The sequence below is a fragment of the Aedes albopictus genome, chromosome 3 (genome assembly GCF_035046485.1).
Source record: "Aedes albopictus strain Foshan chromosome 3, AalbF5, whole genome shotgun sequence".
Lineage (NCBI taxonomy): Eukaryota > Metazoa > Arthropoda > Insecta > Diptera > Culicidae > Aedes > Aedes albopictus.
This window is the reverse complement of record NC_085138.1, coordinates 250,078,707-250,098,738: the sequence shown is the minus strand read 5'-3', so window position 1 is coordinate 250,098,738 and position 20,032 is coordinate 250,078,707. Positions and strand designations below refer to the sequence as shown.

General features: G+C 39.8%; 1 protein-coding gene and 1 long non-coding RNA gene across 2 annotated transcripts in view; both read left to right on the top strand.

Annotated features, from left to right (window-relative positions):
* The window catches only part of LOC109422250 (tubulin beta-3 chain), a 106,559-nt gene that overhangs the window by 31,832 nt on the left and 54,695 nt on the right, over nt 1-20,032 (top strand). The window lies entirely within an intron of this gene.
* Nucleotides 1,018-20,032, top strand: part of LOC115259965 (uncharacterized) — a 37,451-nt gene continuing 18,436 nt past the window's right edge. Inside the window, exons 1-2 of the long non-coding RNA XR_003894342.2 lie at nt 1,018-1,542; nt 1,635-1,807. This is a non-coding gene — a long non-coding RNA (uncharacterized LOC115259965). The remainder of the gene's footprint in view (nt 1,543-1,634; nt 1,808-20,032) is intronic.

The following is a 20,032-nucleotide window of genomic DNA, read 5'->3' as shown; positions in this document are numbered from 1 at the left end:
GGTTTGAACTATCTGGCTATCAAATGGTGTATAAGACACGTCATTCAAAGCAAGTAAATTTTTCGATTTTTGGCCACCACTTTCCCCATAGTGCGGTGGGAGGTAATGAACTCCGATTCTTCCATTCTTCGTCCGGCGGCGTGGATAGTGGCTCTCTGCCATTCTTGCTTCACACCATGATCTTTTGAGGCTTCTTTTTTTTAACACGTCCGGTGATATTAGGATAGAGACGAAAGCGAACAGTTAGAGCTATCAAGGTGCGAGACAGGGAGAATCACCACTTTTTGCATGCTTTTTATACAGCCTGATGGCCTGACAGCAGGCTGACGTCTTATGCGAATTAACAGATCCAGGTGAGAGCCGGCGTGGGGCGATTCCCATTCCAAGCCGGAATGGTATTCCACACGGGAAGAAGCAGACTGGAAAGCTTCTTTCCGACTGCCACCGAAACCACAGGAATTACCGGTGTTGAAAGCCGTCCGCTTTAGTACCTGTGGCCCGTGACTGATTTAGTCGGGGAATTCGCGGTGAACACAGTTCAGACGGACACGGAATACCTCAAATAAGATATGTAGCCACAAGCGGTTTATTCGCAGGTGGATTCACCACGGTTTGATGGATTTTGAGTCATGTACCAGTTGGGCAGGTGTGCCTATTTTGGGCACTTGCCACCATAACTAAATCAATTTAATACCAATTGATCTGAATTTTTGTATATATAGGGTTAGATGACGTACGTATCTCACCGAGTGCGAAGAATTAAGTAAAAAAGTCTGCTGTGGAGTCGTTTATAACCGATGCAGACGGACTTGGTGGCCAAGTGACTACAGTTATGAGTTTGTAGTAGATACAAACCTACCCAGTTCTCAACAAAATTCCGTTAACACTCAATTTGTAAGAAACTAAAAGTCTTCTAAATAATGTCGTACCTTACGATTAAAATGCCATGTCCAGTTTTGAATATCTCGATCCTGTCTTATTTCCTTTCGCCAAACCTGTCAATGAAGTTGATATGAAAAAAAATCCGATTTCACCCACCCACGACCCTAATCTATAACGTGAGCAATGAAAAAATATGTCAAACTTTTTCCTTTGGTCCACTCGGTTACCTTGCCTGTCAGGAAGCAATTATGAGTCACAAGTATCATTCCGCGGAAACATTCCGGCGCCGAGCCGAGCCGTTTGCCATTCCCTAATCAAGGGATTAGTTGTTAGTTGTCGAAGGTACCTAGGTAGGTATGTCGAGTGGCAGTGACTGTCCCTCCGTCTCTTCTACATACACAAGGTATTGAAGCGTGCACCTAATCATTCATCACGTTTGTCTCTCTGGTCGTCGTCGCCCGCCATCGGCGAACAAACAAAAACAACGCAGTTTGTATTTGCATGGCGCGACGCGTCGCGACTCGCTAGCCGACTTTAGTGTTCGATCCGACCAACGGAACTTTTGTTTTTCCTCTGAATGCCATTCTTAATTTCGCGCTTCAATTGAGGCGCAGCCGGAGGAGGTCTTGGGGATCGTCGGCGTCGTGTACCTCTCTGTCTGTATGCCATCATTCATTACACATTGTTTCGCATTTAGACGAACTGTCGTGTCATTGTTTTAATGCTTTGATTTCCCTTCTTCTCTATTTTAGGTACGTATTGGGTACGCTGCTGGCTTCAGGGCTCACCATCGGAGATGGTTCCACCGCCGCCGGAGTCTCTTTGGTTGAATTTCCAAGGAAACCTATTTTTGGGGATTGCGCTGCGTGAGGAATAACTGTCTTGTGCCGAACCCAGTCGCGATAGCGGTCCGGTGGTCAAATTCGTGAGTAATTAATTGAGTTAAATTAAATAAGTTAATGCAATGTACTGAGTCAGGAAGAGAAAAAACAGCAGATATCTTATCTGCAACAATTATGAGCGATGAGTTCAACATGCAAGTGGTCTGATTCAGTCGGCCTTCGGCTGAGCAATTGAGCAACCACCGCAGTTCAAAGCAATTAAGCCCCATTTTAATCATCTTTACTTAGAATATACGGGCCGCTGTTCAAGTGAGTCAGACAGAAATTGATTGTCCCACGAGTAGGGTTGCCGATATTTTTATTACTGAAATAAAACACAATTGTTCAATCAAATTCGTATAAGTGCATGCTTATGCTTTTCATAAGCTTGTAGCAACATTGATAACTAAAACGCAAAGCCATATGTGAGATGCAGTCGCGTTAATTTTCCGATTCATGAAAAGTTTGTCTGGGATTTCAAAATGGTTTATTTTGGATGGCCACTGATTTTACTTAAGGTGAAGATATGACGCTTTTTTTCTGAAATTCAAAATAATCCCTCTCTTGCCGTCAATTCTGCGTACTGGCCTGGATTAGGATAGCGCAAATTATTCTACAGCATACAAGAAAAGCTACGATCAATCTTCGCTCAGAGTTATACTAAATAGCACAGCCCAAGTGAATGGAGCCCAAGAAACCTACTTTCGCAAGAGGAACTTTTATCTAGGAAACCTTGTGAACCCGGTTATTTCTACTTTCAATGGTAAACTCGCGTGTCATGTCTCGGGCATGTGTGCTTGTCAACAACGCAATCGTTGCTTCATTCGTTTCTGAACTAACCACCAGAGACATTTGTATTACTGCAATTGATGTAGGGTAAGTGTACCAATTATGGCTATAACACCAATTATTCGCCATAGTTGATTTTCATCCTTTAACGATGTAAGTCAACAAGAAAAAAATTGTGAACAATAGATCACGTTCACAAAAGATAGTCGTACTCATTTAAACTTCACGTTTTCCTCAAATCACGGTAGAAATAAATAATTTTCGTTAAAATTTCGGCTTCCTTGCACCCTTTTTCGCCATAGTGTACCAGTTATGGCTAACCCCATAAGGAATACATGCAAATAGTGCGAAATGGAACCGAAGTTAAAAAATGTAACCATAACTGGTACAGGGTTCCTATCATTGGAACAAGCTGTGATAAATACTAAAAGTAGTTTTGGCTCCGTTTCTATATTTTTCCTGTAAAGTATGGAAATTAAACTGTCTTTTAACTTGTTGATGACATTCGTTAGGGTTCTCGTTATTTTTGTATTAATAGCTTTCCTTAGGTAGTGCCATAATTGGTACACGCACCGTATATGTATGTTGTAATCCTGAACAGAAAATATGTCTATAGTTCGGTTTGTTTACTGCATGACGCAGCCTCCACGGATGCTTTTAAACATATCACTGCATACTGCACTTCAAAAGATCTGTTTTTTTTTGCAGTGAATCTAGTTCTAACCACATCATCTGGGGCAGCTCAGGCATTAAATTGAGATGCTCCAGTTTGATGGAATACTTAAGTATTACAGAACTTGGATTACTCAACATAGGCAGCCACTCCATCTTAATGGTATCGGTTAGAGAAGATTTGTAAGATATAAAGTTAGCAGAATAAGCCACAATTTCACCGATCAACATGTGGCAGATAAAGAGGCTTAATCATACCAGCGCTACATCTTTTTTGAACATTTGGACATTACTATGCAAACTTTGCGTTTAAGGAATTCCTAGTCTACCAACTGGAATCCTTTTATCGATTTGGATGTGGTCAAATTCCATGGGTACCATTGACACTCCAAGTGATTTTGACGATGCTGTTGGTGAAGACCACACGAGCAACCTCTTGGTGGAACTCAGGACCAATGAAGAATGAGTTGAATCAGACGACGTTCGGTTCCTAAGCAACACACATGTCATATAAGAGAAACGGCAGCGCATGTTTTGATTGTATAAAAGTTAATTTTAAGTAATTCTAGCGTTGTGTTGGAATAACGTCAAATTTACTTCTCTACAACCAAACTTGCGGTGTAGTAACTCTTATATGACATGTGTGGCGCTTGGATTTGATCAGAGGCTTTCAGGTCGACTGACAAAGTCTCCAAGAAAGCTCTTCGGTTTGCTGAGCGATCCGGCTGAAAAAACCTTTGTACAATTGTTTTCAGTTTTGGTGAAGTCCAACAGTTGAACGAAATCCTTGTTGAATCTAAGGATTTCCGCGTGAACGGAACTCGTTTGCCAAAGGGCAATTACATTTCCTTTGGTGAGGAAGCTCTTAAATGCCTATTAAGCATACAATTCCCCGGATGTGTAGGTATTACATCTTCGGATGAACGTGATGTCTTTTCTTGTAATAATGATTCTCTGGCTTTGGCTTGAAGTATCGTAACTGTAGAATTTATTGAGTGGGCAGTAAATACCGTATGCGTGATAATGTTTGCACCATCGTTAAATAAAATTCCAGTTTTACTTGTGTAGACAATGTATTGGTTTTATTTGCAGGCATTTAAGCTATAACTCATATCATAGTAGGCTGTGAATAAAAAGTGTTGATTTTCTTAGTTTAACACTTGCATAATGACTAAGTGGCAACCTAGCTCGTGATTTGTCCACGCGCAAATGTCGAAGAGTATCCGTGGTAGTGTCAAAGTCAATATTAACAATTTTTTAATTTATTTTATTATTTTGACATTGCCTCATGGTGTAGACATTGACACACAAACAAAAGTTAATATAACTATTGATTCTGGAATTTGGTACGGATCGATAGTTTTTCGGAAATCGAAAAAAACGGAGGTTGCGTTCGGGCAAATTCAAGACTTTCTTATATGGCGCTACTCGTAGCTCCTGGATGCCATTGGTAATAATGTAAGTTTTTTTTCTATGGTCGAAGGATCATAAAAGCCACCGTAATTTTCCTTTTCGATATGCCATGCCGTTAAGTCGCTGATTTCGCGTTTCTATGCCATTTTTCTTATTGAGCGCATATAATTCACCCAAATCTTATTTTTGATGGCAGCGATAGCTTTCTTAATCCATGTTAACCTTGAACGACCAGTGGACACCTTCGAGAATAGTTGCCCTTGCTTTTTTTCGGTATAAGACTGTTTTACGGTTCGCCTGAACACTCCTGAAATGTATTTTTCAACATTTGCGCGTGGACAAGTTCCGACTACCGCTGCTACCCCTTCATGGTGCAAATTTTAAACTTAAGAAATCGGATTTTTTTACCCGCAGCCTACTGTGAGATGAGTTAGAGCTTACGTGCATGCAATAAAAACCAAGACATTGTGTGTACAGGTGATATGGGTACCTTATTTGTACGATGGTGCAAACATTATCACGCATACGGTAGCATTGCTTCATGGGTTAAATCCTTTGGAACAGATGGGATATATCATATTTTACTTTAGAAAGGTTTAGAATACTTTAAATATAGTTTGAATAAACAACTTTTGTAACTGTTTGCAGGTTTGCTATAGTGTATATCCTTGTGGGATATTACTGCCATCTTTATTCCTAAAGTGGGTTATGCGTCGTATGAAGAAGCAAGACCTACGTCTCATGAATAGAAGTCAAATCAGTTTGATCTGCTTTCTTCTATAATGCTTGGAATACATTTTCGATCATGACATCCAGGCTAACATGCCTCTCCATGTGAACCAACATGTATACCAATCAGCCAATCCGATATGACTCTTTTACACGAACGACATGAGAAATCATTCACTTAGAAATTGCACTAGTTTACAAAATAAAACGAAAGTCGTGAACTTCTGTCAACGACCAACATTTTCGAAGCATAATTTAGCGCTGATTTCGAAACCGTGCTTCAAAAAAAATTAAGCAGAACAGTTTTTGAGTTTTAACTCAATATCGAGTTTTATAACTTTTTTAAATATGCAATTTAATAAAATTCAAATATCTTGAGTTTTGTTGAACCAATTTTAAACCTTTTTCCATAAATTACAAGCATAATATAATATCATTCGATCATCTGAATGCAGGTTTTGCGTCAGATTGATGAAATTTAATATATTGACGAGTTTTTGGGACGATCTCCTTAAATTTTAGCAAAATTTAGGAAAAATGTATTTTTTTTCAATACGACAAAAAATCTTTCTCAACGTTTATTTGACAAATCATATGTAAGGGAGTTTCTGTAAAAAAAAATCAGCTCAATCGGAGCATTGATTACGGAGAATGAGATGTGTAAAGTGAGCGACTTTGCTTAAAAATAGAACAAACGTCGATTTAAAATCATCAAACTTGTATGGAAAGTCGAAAAAAAATTCCGCTCTACTGTATTTTTTTTTCCTTCGCGTTTTCGAACTCATGGCATGATTCTACATCAAAAATGATCATTAGCTAACCGAGTTCAAAAATGCTGTAAACTAGTGTTATCTTGTTTGGATGTTTTCTTGGATATTGTGGAGCACCGATTAGGAAATTGAGTATTTGCGGATGCTCCCAAGTGGTAGTGTCATCACCACTACGTGTTTCAGCACATTTTGGCCTAATGTAAAGCAATATCTTTTTTTTTTCAATTTTGAACATTTTCAAGTCCAAGTAGTTTCTAAAATAAAGCAATCATTAATGATGCTGTTTTTTCTCGGTGATTGTATCTCGTACCTCTAACACATGGTGGCCTCCTCTTTCTCCAAGCGTACACGCATTGCCAAGTGTATTGTTACAATTAATTTAATGAGTGCAATTTAAATCAGTTTAATGTCTGTTAATAGCGGTAAAACTGAAAGCGAACCACACATCCATGTAGCGTAGTATTCCGAACCCCCGGCAGCTCTGGGTATGACTCTCTCTCAGAGCCGATCAGCCAGCAATATGATGGTTCATTTCCCCGCGTCGAACAGCTCGCATGCACGGATTGTGCCGTTGTTGTTGGCTGCGCTGCGTGGCTAGGTTTTTGCTGTCTCTGTTTGCAGCGTGATCGAGTTTTGTGCTGCGCTGGCTGAATCGAACCAATTGCACGAAAAGCGAACAGTGATCTAATTTCGACTAGGTGTCGTCAACCAAAAAACAAAAAACTGGAATCACCAGCACCATGCAAACTTGCCGGTGAAGATTTCAGCAGTGAGCACTTCAGATTCAAATGATTCGAGGTGCTCCAATATAAAAAGATCAACAGAATTCTAGCTAAGTCGTGGTACCGTGAACTGGAGACACTTTTGAAAACCTTATGAGTCTGTCTCAGTTGGTAACTGTTGGTAACAGTTAACTGTGAAATTCGTAGTTGCTATACCGAAATAATAAATGTTGTTCAAAGAGACAGTAAGGAGATTAACCAAGCTAATTATTCTTAGAGGCACATATCGAGAGTTTAACATGAATAACCTCAATTACGGCGCCGGGGAAGTCCTTACGGTAATCGTACAATAAAAGTAATGTTAGCTCTGCTAGAAACCAAGGATGCCTTTGGACGTTTATGATACTTAAACTGCACTCGATCATGGACCAAAATTAAAGATGAAGTTCTTAATAGCTTAATTCATCATGTTCTTCTTCTTGACGTAACGTTTCAAATAGGACAAAGGTACAAATGTCCCGAATGGCGGATAACTTGCCTCTGGAGCCGGCCTTCTGATACACCCATATGATCAATCCACCCCAACCTTACGGTACAACTTATGACAAGTGGCAGCCGAATAATTTGATTTAGAGAGTGCGGGAATTCGAGCGATTGCACTGCACTATGAAGGTATAAAAAACGTCACGACGGAATGGAAAATAAATCAAACCAGTTTCGGTTCGTTTAATTCGTTATGTGGCTGAGAGGTACCTAGTAGCATTTTGGAATTGACACACAAAAGCAGCTGAAGATTCATGGCGCGCAAAATCGCATGCTCTCCGTCGTCATCGTCGTCGTCGTGAATTGTTGGCGCGGCACGCATGATTTAGTCATGAATGACGATGATGGGAGAAAGAGCATTGGGGAAGTCTAACTTCCTCTTGTACCACACCGCTTGTGGGAAAGCTTGCGGGTCGTGAATGTCTGGAGTTATGGGGTATAACTCATCGTCGTCACTAATGTGGGCTACATTGGTCCGTTGAGGGAGGATCACACTTCGCTCGCTTTCAATTATGATTATTATGACGAATCCAATCTCTTTTATAGCCGAGTCGTAAGGTTTTTTTTTTGTGTTTCACGCTTAATGAAGCTTATCTCACTTCTCCCATAAAACTCTTCCCGCATCTTTCAGTGTGAAATCTATAAGGCCGTTTGTGAGGTACCAATCATGCAAAGTCAATAAGTTCAGTTTGCTGTCTTTTTCTTCGCGTAATATCCCCACTGGTATGAAGGCCGCTTCTCAGATTAGTGATTTTAACAATTCCACAGCTTTAAACTGAGACGTTCCTCTATCAATGACCCCTTTGCTTGTGTATATCGATTGGAAGACTTTGCTTCAACTTTTTGTCCAAGAAAATCAAGAAATTTTCCATTACGAAAACTCCTGGACCGACCGGGAATCAAACCCGTCACTCTTAGCATGCTCATGCTGAATATCCAATCCACGCGTTTACCACTTCGGCTACATAGGTCCTGCAAGTGTTCAGTTTCTGAATACACAAATTGTTCGTTTCAATCTTAGTACAGCAAAACGTTACAATCCAGAATAATATATTGGTTAAAAAGCAGCGCAGTTTTCTTTTTCCATGCATCCAATTTCAACAACATGACAAATATGTATGTAATCACGGAGCTGTGATCTTGTATCTCTAGAGCCCTCCATCTTGACAGCTCCCGGTGTGTATACGGAACAAGTTCCCAGAACTACGAAACCGTGCTGTTCGGAATTCTAATTTTGTGCATTCTAGATGGGAGCACGTTGATGAACGTTGCCGACGACGCCGGTGATAAAGAGCTCCCTGTGTGCTCCACTTCGAGTGCACTTCGTAACGTGTGATGAAACACGGTTCGGTTTGTCACTTTCGATCCAAAAATGGTTCCCCCGTTCGTTGTCGCCGACTGTTGTCTGTTGTGTCGTTCATATGAAGATATTTCTTCCTTCTGCACCAGCGGTAATTTCCCGTCGAGTGACGCAAAAATAAATTCCAGGGTAGGGTTACCATACTATATTTAACTTTTTTTATTAATATTACACGAGGGTCGACTAAATATTGTTGTATACAATTGTAAAGCAAAATCATGAGTCAATCATGAGTTGACCGACAACTTGGACAGATCATCCCAAGTAATATTTTTTAGTCAAATAGACTGGTTGTTAGGACCATCTTAAAACCAAAATGAACAGTAAAATAAGGCAAAAGGTTTTATGACGGTTCTCACAACATCTACAAGACTAATTAATTGATCATCAAAGACTGCAGCTGGATTAGAGGGAGGTACGACCGAAAGCTCCATTTTGGTCAACTGGGAACCTTAGACTAACAACAGCCATATGATGCTTGAGATCCTAGGGCTGAGTGAAGTCCTTTGGCCGAACTTTGAAGCACACAGTTGGCACAAGGCCAATCCTAGAATTTCAAAAATCTCTCCTTCAATGCCTCGAGTTTTCTCCGAATGCATGTACTGGAATTGAACTCTTAATTTCCTCACCAAATTTCTCATTCTGAAGCAAATTTTCTCTATTAAAAGTTCAAATTCATATTTACATTATTTCTTCTAAAATAAAAGATTCAAGATTATTTCTACCAATTTGTCAATTTAGTCCTACCCACACCGTTCAACGTGGTGCGCCTTAGAGTAAAATTTTACCTAACAGAAAACGTGGTCTGTAGTATTATTCCGTTGTATTATTCTTGAAACAATAGCCATCTGGACTGATTGGGAAAGTATTGTAATGCATTGCATATGGTTAACTTCCGAACTTGCCCGTATAGCCGCCATGCGAATAATGAATAGAACAGTAGACTTATCTCCCGTTGAGATTCGACAACCATACATTCTCGAGGCATGGTACCGGAAGTCATCTGCAAGCACAGGCTTCGTTAAGGATTCCGTGTTCTAGACTTTTTTTTAAATTAATTATTACATTCATCGACACTTAAACTAGGTGTTTTATGTGTGATTATACTCTATCATCCGAATTTGATAATATAAATTTAAGCTATTATTAGTAACATATTACATTTCATTTGCTAGAGCAATTATGATTTTTTACAGGTTTTTTTTTCACCTGCGTGTCAGAAATACATTTCTAACTCACCCTAACTCTAGGGGTGGTGGGGGGAAAGTGGACAACCTAAGCATTTTGGTCGTTTCAGGTCGTTTCTAGTGGAAATGCGGCAAAATTCATCTGCTTTCCCGAGTAACATGGAAGGTAATGATATACTCTAGAAATCTTGTAAGCGAATGCATTTAAAAAATGTTGTTTTTTTATTATATTCTTCACCAAAACGTTGATGCACGTAGCGTGAAAAAAAATCGGTGGGGGTAAAATGGACAATCGATGGGGTAAAATAATAAGTCGTTAGAAGTTATATAACAGCATATTATTTCTATGTTTTTAAATACAAACTATCAAATTTCATACGATACCTTCATTTTGTTGTTTCCAAACTTTTAATACAACCTTTGAAACACACTCAAATAATTATTGTAAAAATAGTGTAAAAAACAAGCACTGTTTTGGGTGAAAGTTATATGTATTTTGATGATATAAAATATTTTTTTATAACTTTTTACTTCAACTATCTCACCATATGTATGACGGCTGATGATTCTGGAGTTTGCAAAAAAAATATGAAATTTTGGTGAAATTTGAACCGATTGTCCATTTAACCCCCAAAGTCTTATTATAGCATAGCATAGCATAGCATGAATACTTGCACAAATCTTGGATGGAGTTGCAAAGTTGAATATTTCCATTGACATTGCTGATGTCGCTGCTATCTACAATGTCATAGATTAACTCAGCTCCACACACCTGGCCAAGTCCTTGCAAGCATTTATCCCTTCATCAACTTAGAAAGAGCCCAGAACTGAAGCATCTTCCAATAGATGAAAGGATGTTGAAAATAGCGAATTTTCAACTTATATGCAGTTATGAAGTAAATATACTGAAGTAGAATTATTTTTAAATAAATAATATTGGAAAGATCTCACCAATTGTTGTGGGGTTTTAGTGGTTCAATGCCGATCATCTAATTGCCTTGATTAATGTTCTTCTCTGTAAAGAACAACACAATACTGAACACTAAACACCCGCGCATCTATTGTTTAGATTTTCACTCGAGACAATAGCGAACGCGATCGATTATGCTGCCATACTCACCCCTTACAGGAGTGATGCATGCACAGCCAAGAACAACACAATACTGAATACTAAACACCCGCGCATCTATTGTTTTAATTTTCACTCGAGACAATAGCGAACGCGATCGATTATGCTGCCATACTCACCCCTTACAGGAGCGATGCATGCACAGCAAAGAACAACACAATACTTTTAACCCCCAAAGTCTTATTATGTGCAAATTATTTCCAAAACTTATTTTTTTTTGTCAAATTTTTTCTTCTACGTGGCCTTTTATGGTTTACGAGGTACAACTTGTAATAATTTGAAAATAACTTACGAGCAAACCTTAGCAATAATAATCAGATTTTACATCATTTCCGATTTTTCACGTGATTTTTAAAGTTGTTGTCATTTTGAAGAGGTTTATTTGATTTCAATGTTCAAGATCAGCAAAAGTATAATGTTTCATGTTTAGGCATAAGCTTCAATCGATAAAACATTTAAAAAAAACAATAAAAGTCATGAAACTGTACCCTGTCCACTTTACCCCCACCACCCCTAACCTAAAAGTGCCTTTAAACTGTTTGGCATTAGGTATGTCATATATTTGCCATTGAAGCCCGACATTCATCCAAGGTTGCTATGATTCACGTTGGGGGCCGTCCATATACCACGTGGACAACTTAGAGGGGGGAGGGGGTTCGAGAAAAGTCCACGCTTGTCCATGGAGAGGGGGATGGGGGTGTGTCAAATGTCCACGTGGACAACATTGATATAAAAATTAGAAGAAAAAAACAAAGACGCACTAACGAAACAAATAATAATAATAATAAGTAATTTTCGAAACAATTCCCCGGAACATCTCCCGGAGCAACTTTTGGAAAAAATCCTGAGGAATTATTAAAAAAAAAGTCAGGAGTAGTTACAAGATGAAATTCCAGGAGATAACTTTTGGTGGTTTTCCCGGATAAACTTTTGGTGAATACTCCTGGGAACTTATCATAAGCATAAGCTAGTATTAGCATCAAGCGAGTCGCACAAATTCGTAGGTGTTACAGTCCTAGAATGCTGTTATGAGAGTTGCCTTCTTCCCGTCTGTTGCTAAAGCACTAAGATTTAGGACTGATATCTGACTCTACGACAAGATCGAAGCAACCCGGAAGAGTTCTCCTAAGAACTAAAAGTTCTCATTTAAAAGAACTCCTGGATAAAATTTCCGGAAAACATTCAAAGAAACATTCCTGAAAGAACTTTCACAAGAGTTCCAGCAGAAATTTTCGAAAAAACTATTGAAGCTTTTGCGGAGAATCTTCCAGAAAAATCCGTGCAAAAAGTTTTAGTCAAAATTAACGATGGTACTTTCGGAATACTTCCAGGAGAAACTCCTGACAAAATTCCCCTGTAAACTTCAGGAAGATTTGCCAGAAAAAAATACAGAAGAACTCCTGGGAAAGTTTCTGTCAGAATTCCTGGAAGAATTACCAGAATCTTCGGGGGAGCTTCTGAAAGAATCCTCATAGGAATTTCTGAAAAACTGTCAGAGAAACTCCCTGCAGAATTCCTTGATGAATTATTGAAAAAAAAAGGTGAAACTTTTGAAAACTGGATTAACTTTCGCATAAATTCCCGTAGAAATTTTGAAATACCGTAGCATTTCTTGGAAGAATCCTCAGGAATTCTCAATGGAGTTTCTGCAAGAATTCCACTGAAACTCCTAGAATAAATTCTAGTGGAAGTCTTTGAGGAATTTTCAGTGAAACTCCTAAAGAAATTCCTGGTGAAACTCTTAGAGCAATTCTCTACCAAACATCTGGATGAATTCCCATAGGAACTTATGAAAAAGTTTTCGAAGCAACCCCCGGAAGAACTTTTGAAAGAATCCCCGTAGAACCCCCAGCGGAATCCTAAAACGAAATCCTAGTGGGGTTTCAAGAGAAATCACTAGTGGAATTTCTAGAGGATTTCCCGGAGGATCTCCTTCAGGAATTCACATTGGAATTCTGAAGGACTTCCCAGTGGCACTCCAAGACGAATTTGCCGTGGTATTTCTCAAGGAATTCTAGGTGAGGAATCCCCTTAAAAATTTCGCTAGGAATTCCTAGTTAAATATCTGAAAGAATCTGCGGCGAAATTCCTGAAGGATTTTCTCAACAAATTATGACAATCATTGATTGAAAAACATTCCGTTCAATTAAAAATAATGTTGTACATACTTCTTTTAGAAAGACTTGAAAAGAAGTCATTCAAAAGGGGTTTCCCGTTTCCCCTTGCAATTAGGGGGCATCCATTAAGTACATCACGCTTATAAGGGGTAGAGGGGTCCTGAAAAGTGGGACCAGCAATGTGCAAGGTATACGAAAAACCCGCACGAAGGGTCGAGGGGGGGGGGGGGTCGAAAATGGATGCCCCCTTGTTACGTTAAAAATCCAATAAATTATAAATTGTACCTATTACGAGAACTTCAGCATATTTGAAATTAATTAAGTTTTAAACTATATATAAAACATAACTTATGAAAAAAACCTTTTTAAAAAAATTCAAAATCGAAAAAGTGATTTTTGCCTTTCTCGTACACTAAGTGTACTGGAAAGGCTATATGTTCACTCCAAAAATGACTTTTTGATAGAAGGCCCGGAGGGTCAAATCACATATACCAATCGACTCAGCTCGACGAATTGAGGTGATGTCTGTGTGTGTATGTGTGTATGTGTGTATGTGTGTGTGTGTCTGTATGTGTGTGGACAAAAAACTCACATCACTTTTTGACAGTAAACCTCAACCGATTTTGATGACCGACGATTCATTCGACGCGGAATCTGATCCCATTGTTTCCTATTGAAAATGGTTCGGATCGGTCCAGCCGTTCCGGAGTTATGGCCATTTAGGTGTTCCGGACCAGTACCCCTGGAAGCGGCCCCTGGAATTTTTGATAACCTGATCAACAGTTAGCAAGAAAACAGTCTCAGACCATATCTGAACCGGTAGTGTTCCGGAACCGGTTCCGGATGTCCCGCTGGAAGTGGCCAAATATAAAAGCGATCCAAAACTATGCATGCGACATATCAAACTGCGGCATTTTAGATTACCTGGTAAACAGTTAGCAAGAAAACAATCTCAGACCATATCTGAACCGGTAGTGTTCCGGAACCGGTTTCGGATGTCCCGCTGGAAGTGATCAAATATAAAAGTGATCCAAAACTATGCATGCGACACATCAAACTGCGCCATTTGATGAACAGTTAGCAAGGAATCAGTCTCAGACCATATCTGACCCGGTTGTGTTCCGGAACCGGTTCCTGGTGTCCCGCCGGAAGTAACCAAATATAAAAAATTTAATCCATGCATGCAACATATCAAAGCGGGGCTTTTTTGATAACCTAATGAAAGCTGTCAAGAAAATAGTCTCAGACCATATCTGAACCGGTAGTGTTCCGAAACCGGTTTCGGATATCCTGCTGGAAGTGGCCAAATATGAAAGTAAACCAAATCCATGCATGCGGCATATAAAAGCGCGGCTTTTATGATAAAGAAAGGTTGGCATTAAAAAGACTCAGACCATATCTGAACCGGTAGTGTTTCGGAACCGGTTGCGGATGTCCCGCCGGAAGTGGCCGTATATAAAAGTGAACAAAACTTATGCATGCGGCACATCTAATCACGACATTTCCGACAACTTGATGACCGCTAATCAAGGAAGTAGGTTAAGACCACATAAGGGACTGCCAGTAGTGCCGAAACTAGTTCCGAGTTTTCCTCCAAAAGCGGCGAAATCATGATTTCTCTGTCCACGTGGTATATGGACGGCCCCTTGTGTCGGTCAGTTTTTTTTTCCTAATTTACAGCTTTATTGTCCACTAGGACACTGCATGAGCGATTTCAATTGGAAGCTGTACATACACTTTGTACAGCGCCTAAATGTATTCTATTTCTAATTGTACTACATCGAACTGGTGGCCGTTGCGCTGCTTTCACTTTCTACCCTATCATGGTAGAATGATGAGCTCGAGGATGTTGATGTGTGGCTGTTGGTTGTTCCTGTTTCCAGTCTGATTGAGGGTCCATTATGGGTTGCCGTTCGCCGATGTCCAAGTATCCGGGTTCATTTGAGCCATGGGCTCAGAAGAGGGTCAGTGTCAGCTGCTCTCAGGAGGAAAGAGCAACTGACGAAAGTGCCGGGGCTGGGATCGAACCCATGACCATCTGCTTATGAAGCAAAGGTGTAGCCACTACACCACGGGCCCCGGCTAATGTTGGTCAGTTGTTGGGCTTGTTTGGCCAAATATTTGTCATGTCTAATGGGACCTTTAGTACCAAATGAAAGCTGCAACATCGTAGTAGAACACCATTGAATTTTATTTTGATTGGACATTTAGTTACCCAGATATCTTTTAAGGAGTATTTGGGAGTACTACAATTTACCGATTTGTGTTCTCTAAGCACCAAATGAAAGCTATAACATTCTATGACATCATGCTTGAATTTTGTTTCGATTGGACATTAGGTTACCGAGATATGCTTCGAAGAATATTTGAGTGTACTACAATTTAAGTTTTTGACAGGTTTTTTTTATAAAGTGTCTCATAATAAATTTCTCAGCCGTCTATCACCCATTCGGATTCTTTTAGCACTAAATCAAGGCCATAACACTCCAGCAGAACTCTCAGATCATATAGTAAGGCAAGTAACAAAAATACTATCCCATGTAAATAAATCTTTTTTTTTTATTTATTATTATATTTACTTGCTGTGTTAAATGACCTACAATGAATAAAGTAAATGGATCTAAGTCGAATTAAAGCTCACCCAAGGTCAATAACGCTATTTTGGAAACCAGTTTGTTACCAAATGTAAGAAAAGTTCTGTTCACCATAGGTGGAATAAGTCAGGTTTTTATAATAGATCTCACTTGGTACAAATCAATGCCCAATGAACTGTCGAAAATGTTCTCATGATTGAGAATGTTTTTGAATTCGCGGGCAACCTGATGTTCTATTGGACTAGTGAGACCCGTGCTGAAATTATGCGCACTTTAAAACTTCTTGGCAAGTTTTTGAGCTTTTATCAAAATTAGTTAATAATATTTTGTTATCCTCTTTCAGCGCAGGAATAGGCTTCTGAGGCTTTTTCAATTTTTTTTTGTTAATTTCCAAAAATGGCTTAGAGCCGGAGTTTAATTGAGAAACTTTTTTTTTGCAAAATTTGTACATATTTCTTAATTCTGTGAAACGTTTTTTTTTTTTAATTTCTTTCTGAAGATCCTGCCAAATAACTTTCGACACAGGATCTCGAGTTTGTGGAATTATCTTCTTCTCACGTTTTTCAGGCGGATCAGAAGTTTCAGATCATTGTCAAAAGTAAACGAGTCAAATTTGACTTCACACTTTGGTATTGACTCGCATCTGGTTTCGACTATAGTACTAGTCAAAGTTTAGAGGCCATTGTCAATACCAAATTGTGTTTCCAATCAAGCATTAACATCTAAATGCCTATCGATGAATGTTTTATATGTATTCCAGTCAGCTCTGTGATAATTTTTTTTTTTTATCTATATTAACGAGATTTTTAGCCCTAGGCTAGTTCATCTCGGGACCCACGATTTACTTCCCTTCCGAAGGAAGAACTCACATTTTTGCGAGTTTGTCGGGAGTGGGATTCGATCCCAGGTCCTCGGCGTGATGGTCAAGTGTTCTAACCATCACACCAGATCCGCTCCACTCTGTGATAATTGAAAGTAGAGTGGAAGGAATTAAATAACGCTTCATGGGAAATTTTGTATGAAAATCCTAAAATTTTTGTATGGGTCGTAACGTTTGGCTGTGTGGACACTAACAGTGTTAGTTCACCTGCATGTTAGCCCAACAGCAACATCACAATATTAAATTAGTATTTTCAACCGATTGTGATTCTCTTCTGCGTTTGCTTCTTGTTCCCTGTTATTTTGCGCATTCTATCGCGTTCCGAAGGGTTGTTGAACTTGACGCTTGAACCGTCTATCGTGGCACGACTGGCTGTCATGTAGAGACGGGGATGACAGTGGGACATCGTGGTCTAATAATCCAACGTTTTATTGTTTCGTTTCCCAAAGTTACTTGGACGTGAAGGTATAATTAGTCGTACCCCACAGGCAGATAAACGACGGCGGTGGTCAATCGATGACACGCAATTCTAGTCGGGACGAGACATGGTGTTATTCCCTGGACTTTTTCTATGTGTCAGCAACACTACTGTTACCGTAGTCTAGAATGATGGTGTCAGTCACGAATGGTGCAATGGAAATGGATCATTTTTGCTTCACAAATTGAAAACCCAAGTTCTGTGATGTAAACTCGAATAGATAAACGACCAATTAAAAATGTTGAATAACATGAGTTATTTTCAAAATCACATAAGAAGCTTCGAAAACTGAGCACGTTGAACCCACCAGCTAAACTCCATTTGAAAAGCTATTGTCTCTTCAATCCCGAATTTCTTTTTCATTGCACACGAACAATGTACGATAATTTAGCAAAAAAGTTATAAAACCAATTAAGTTTGATGAGCTTTACTTTCCGAAAAATTAGGTACCCTGGTTTCCAATTTTAATTGCCTAATTGAGCTCTCTTATGCAGCAGCCAGCAACATCTGCTGCATCCGAAAAATTTAATTGCACAAAAAATCACCACGACACCAATTTGGCACATACATCTTCCCATCGGACGTCCAACCCAACAAACGTCAACGAAATCGATTGAGTCAACTCACCGCGCGGTCGCTCAATCTGCTCTGGGCGCGCTTCTTTCATCTAATTTTCACACACTTTCGGTTTCGCTGGTCCGGTCGGCCTTCACGTCGTCGGTCTCCGCCTTATAATATTTGATTTGTAATTGAAATTGGGATTTTCTCACCACACCGCACCACCGCGCCGGATGGCTAGCTGGCAGCACTGCATAACGTTTGTTTTACGCCGCCGACAACGACGACGTGGTTGAAATTTCTCCTTGTTAGGGTACACACAGTTTGTGACGGATGATTTTCGTTTGCTTGATGGAGTGTTCAATTTTTGCATGACGATTTTGAATTTTATAGTAATTACTTTACATATTGGTTTCATTGGGCGATGTGTTCGTTCAATACCCGGCTGAAAAGGGCTGCCTGCTTCAAAGCGGACTTTCAATACAATGTGCATTAGACTAATGGTTGCAAGTGGTTTCTACAGGGTGTAATGAGCTATGAGGTGAAAGTGTTTTCAATAAATTTGGTATGGATGGAGTCATTATAGGGATCATTAATTTCCTACCATTGAGTAGTTATACAACTTTTGCTACTGGTGAAATAATTATGTGAAAGAGATTTGTAGTTGAGGGAAATTGAGAGGAGAAGAGGTGGTTAATAATTCTCAAATAATGTTGAACGTAATACTTCACACTAAGCAAAATTACTTTCGAAGCAAGCGTGGGAGCTAAATTTGTTTTACTACGTTATCAGTAAAAATGGAAAAGCAGAACCACGTGTCATGCCTCGAGCATGTACCTTCTTGTCAACCACGAGGTTTGAGGAATCAAATCAGCGTTGCAGGTCAACGCTTCCGTTTATTCAACTGAAAGTTGAGAGTTGACTTATCTCGCCAGAATGACATTTTATTCATTGTCAATATGATATTGGAAAATAAGATACTTGAAAACCATGCAGATCAAGCAATCCTACGACCAGCAGTAAGACAATTCACCAACATCAACACATTCAGTCCTTAGTTCGGCTCCTGTTTTCAATTAAGAAGAACCGTGCCGTGCTCGTTTCAAATCACCACGTGGCGGCCTGGCGGCCCCAGTCGTAAACGCTATCGAGAAACAGGCCATTTTCCAAAAATACTCCCCGACGACAGCAGCATCAGCATGCGTCGGGACCGCACTTCCGCTCGAGTTCGGTGGAAGTGTTGAGCAATGTTACCAAGATGCACCTCGTTCTGATTTTAACCGGCCAACAACTGATGGCCGGCGCGCGGTGTGCTCCCGTTCGTTAATGAGGAGTAGGGTGGTGGGGGCGAGTTGGTGGAAAGCAACTTACCGTCCGTCGTCGTTGTCGGCGGGAAAGTGTGCCGGGTTGTTTGGATGTTGCAATCTCGAGGGTGGTCGAGGCTGTCGGTGGTGGATCGGTCGGCAGAGGTGTAACGCAACGCTGACGGATGACGAAGACGGCCGCTTCACATTGAATATGCGGTGTGTTTTACTGACGGAGTACATGATGTCTGCAGCTTCTAGCCTAATTACCAGCTGTTTAACTTCCTTGTACCTTACAACTGGTGTGCTAAATGTCTTGAATTTCACATCAAATGCGAGAAAAAGGGGAGAAGCGTGGATGGCGCGCTTGGAGTGATAATTAGATCAAAAATGTTTCCGTAGGTAATACTGAGGATAAGCTACATGGACACTAATGACTTGTTTGTAAATGGTTGTTCAGTGAAATGTCAACTTTTAAAAATAGTCCAGTAGTCACGGAAATAGTATTTCAAGTCTTTCACTGTCAACCTTGTACCTTAGATCGAAGAAGTATTTGGGAAGACTTTATTGCAGAGCATTCTCATATGAACTCACATTTGCCTATTTGGAATACTGTCAAGGTATGACAAAAACAAACACCAATATACCTACTCTTGTTTCTAATTCACTGACAGAGCAAAAGTGTCGAATTGAGACACTCGCGTGTGCTAGCGAAACTAATCGGTTCCGCTCAGCTGATCGCGTATCACACAAAGTCATTGTTCCTAACACATAATGTCTGTGGCAACTACTGTCTTTTAGATTTACATCCATTTTACCCTAGTATCTCAAAAATCTTGCTATGATAAATTTTAGCCACAATTTGAAGTCACACGTCGTTATATTTACGATGAATAATAATCATAACACAGACATCAGGATGTCTACTAATGGAAAATAAGCAAAAATCAGTTCCGAATCGCTACGGTTGTTGGTTGATGTTTGTGCTGATTGCGATCGTGTGGCCTGACATCAATCGATTTGA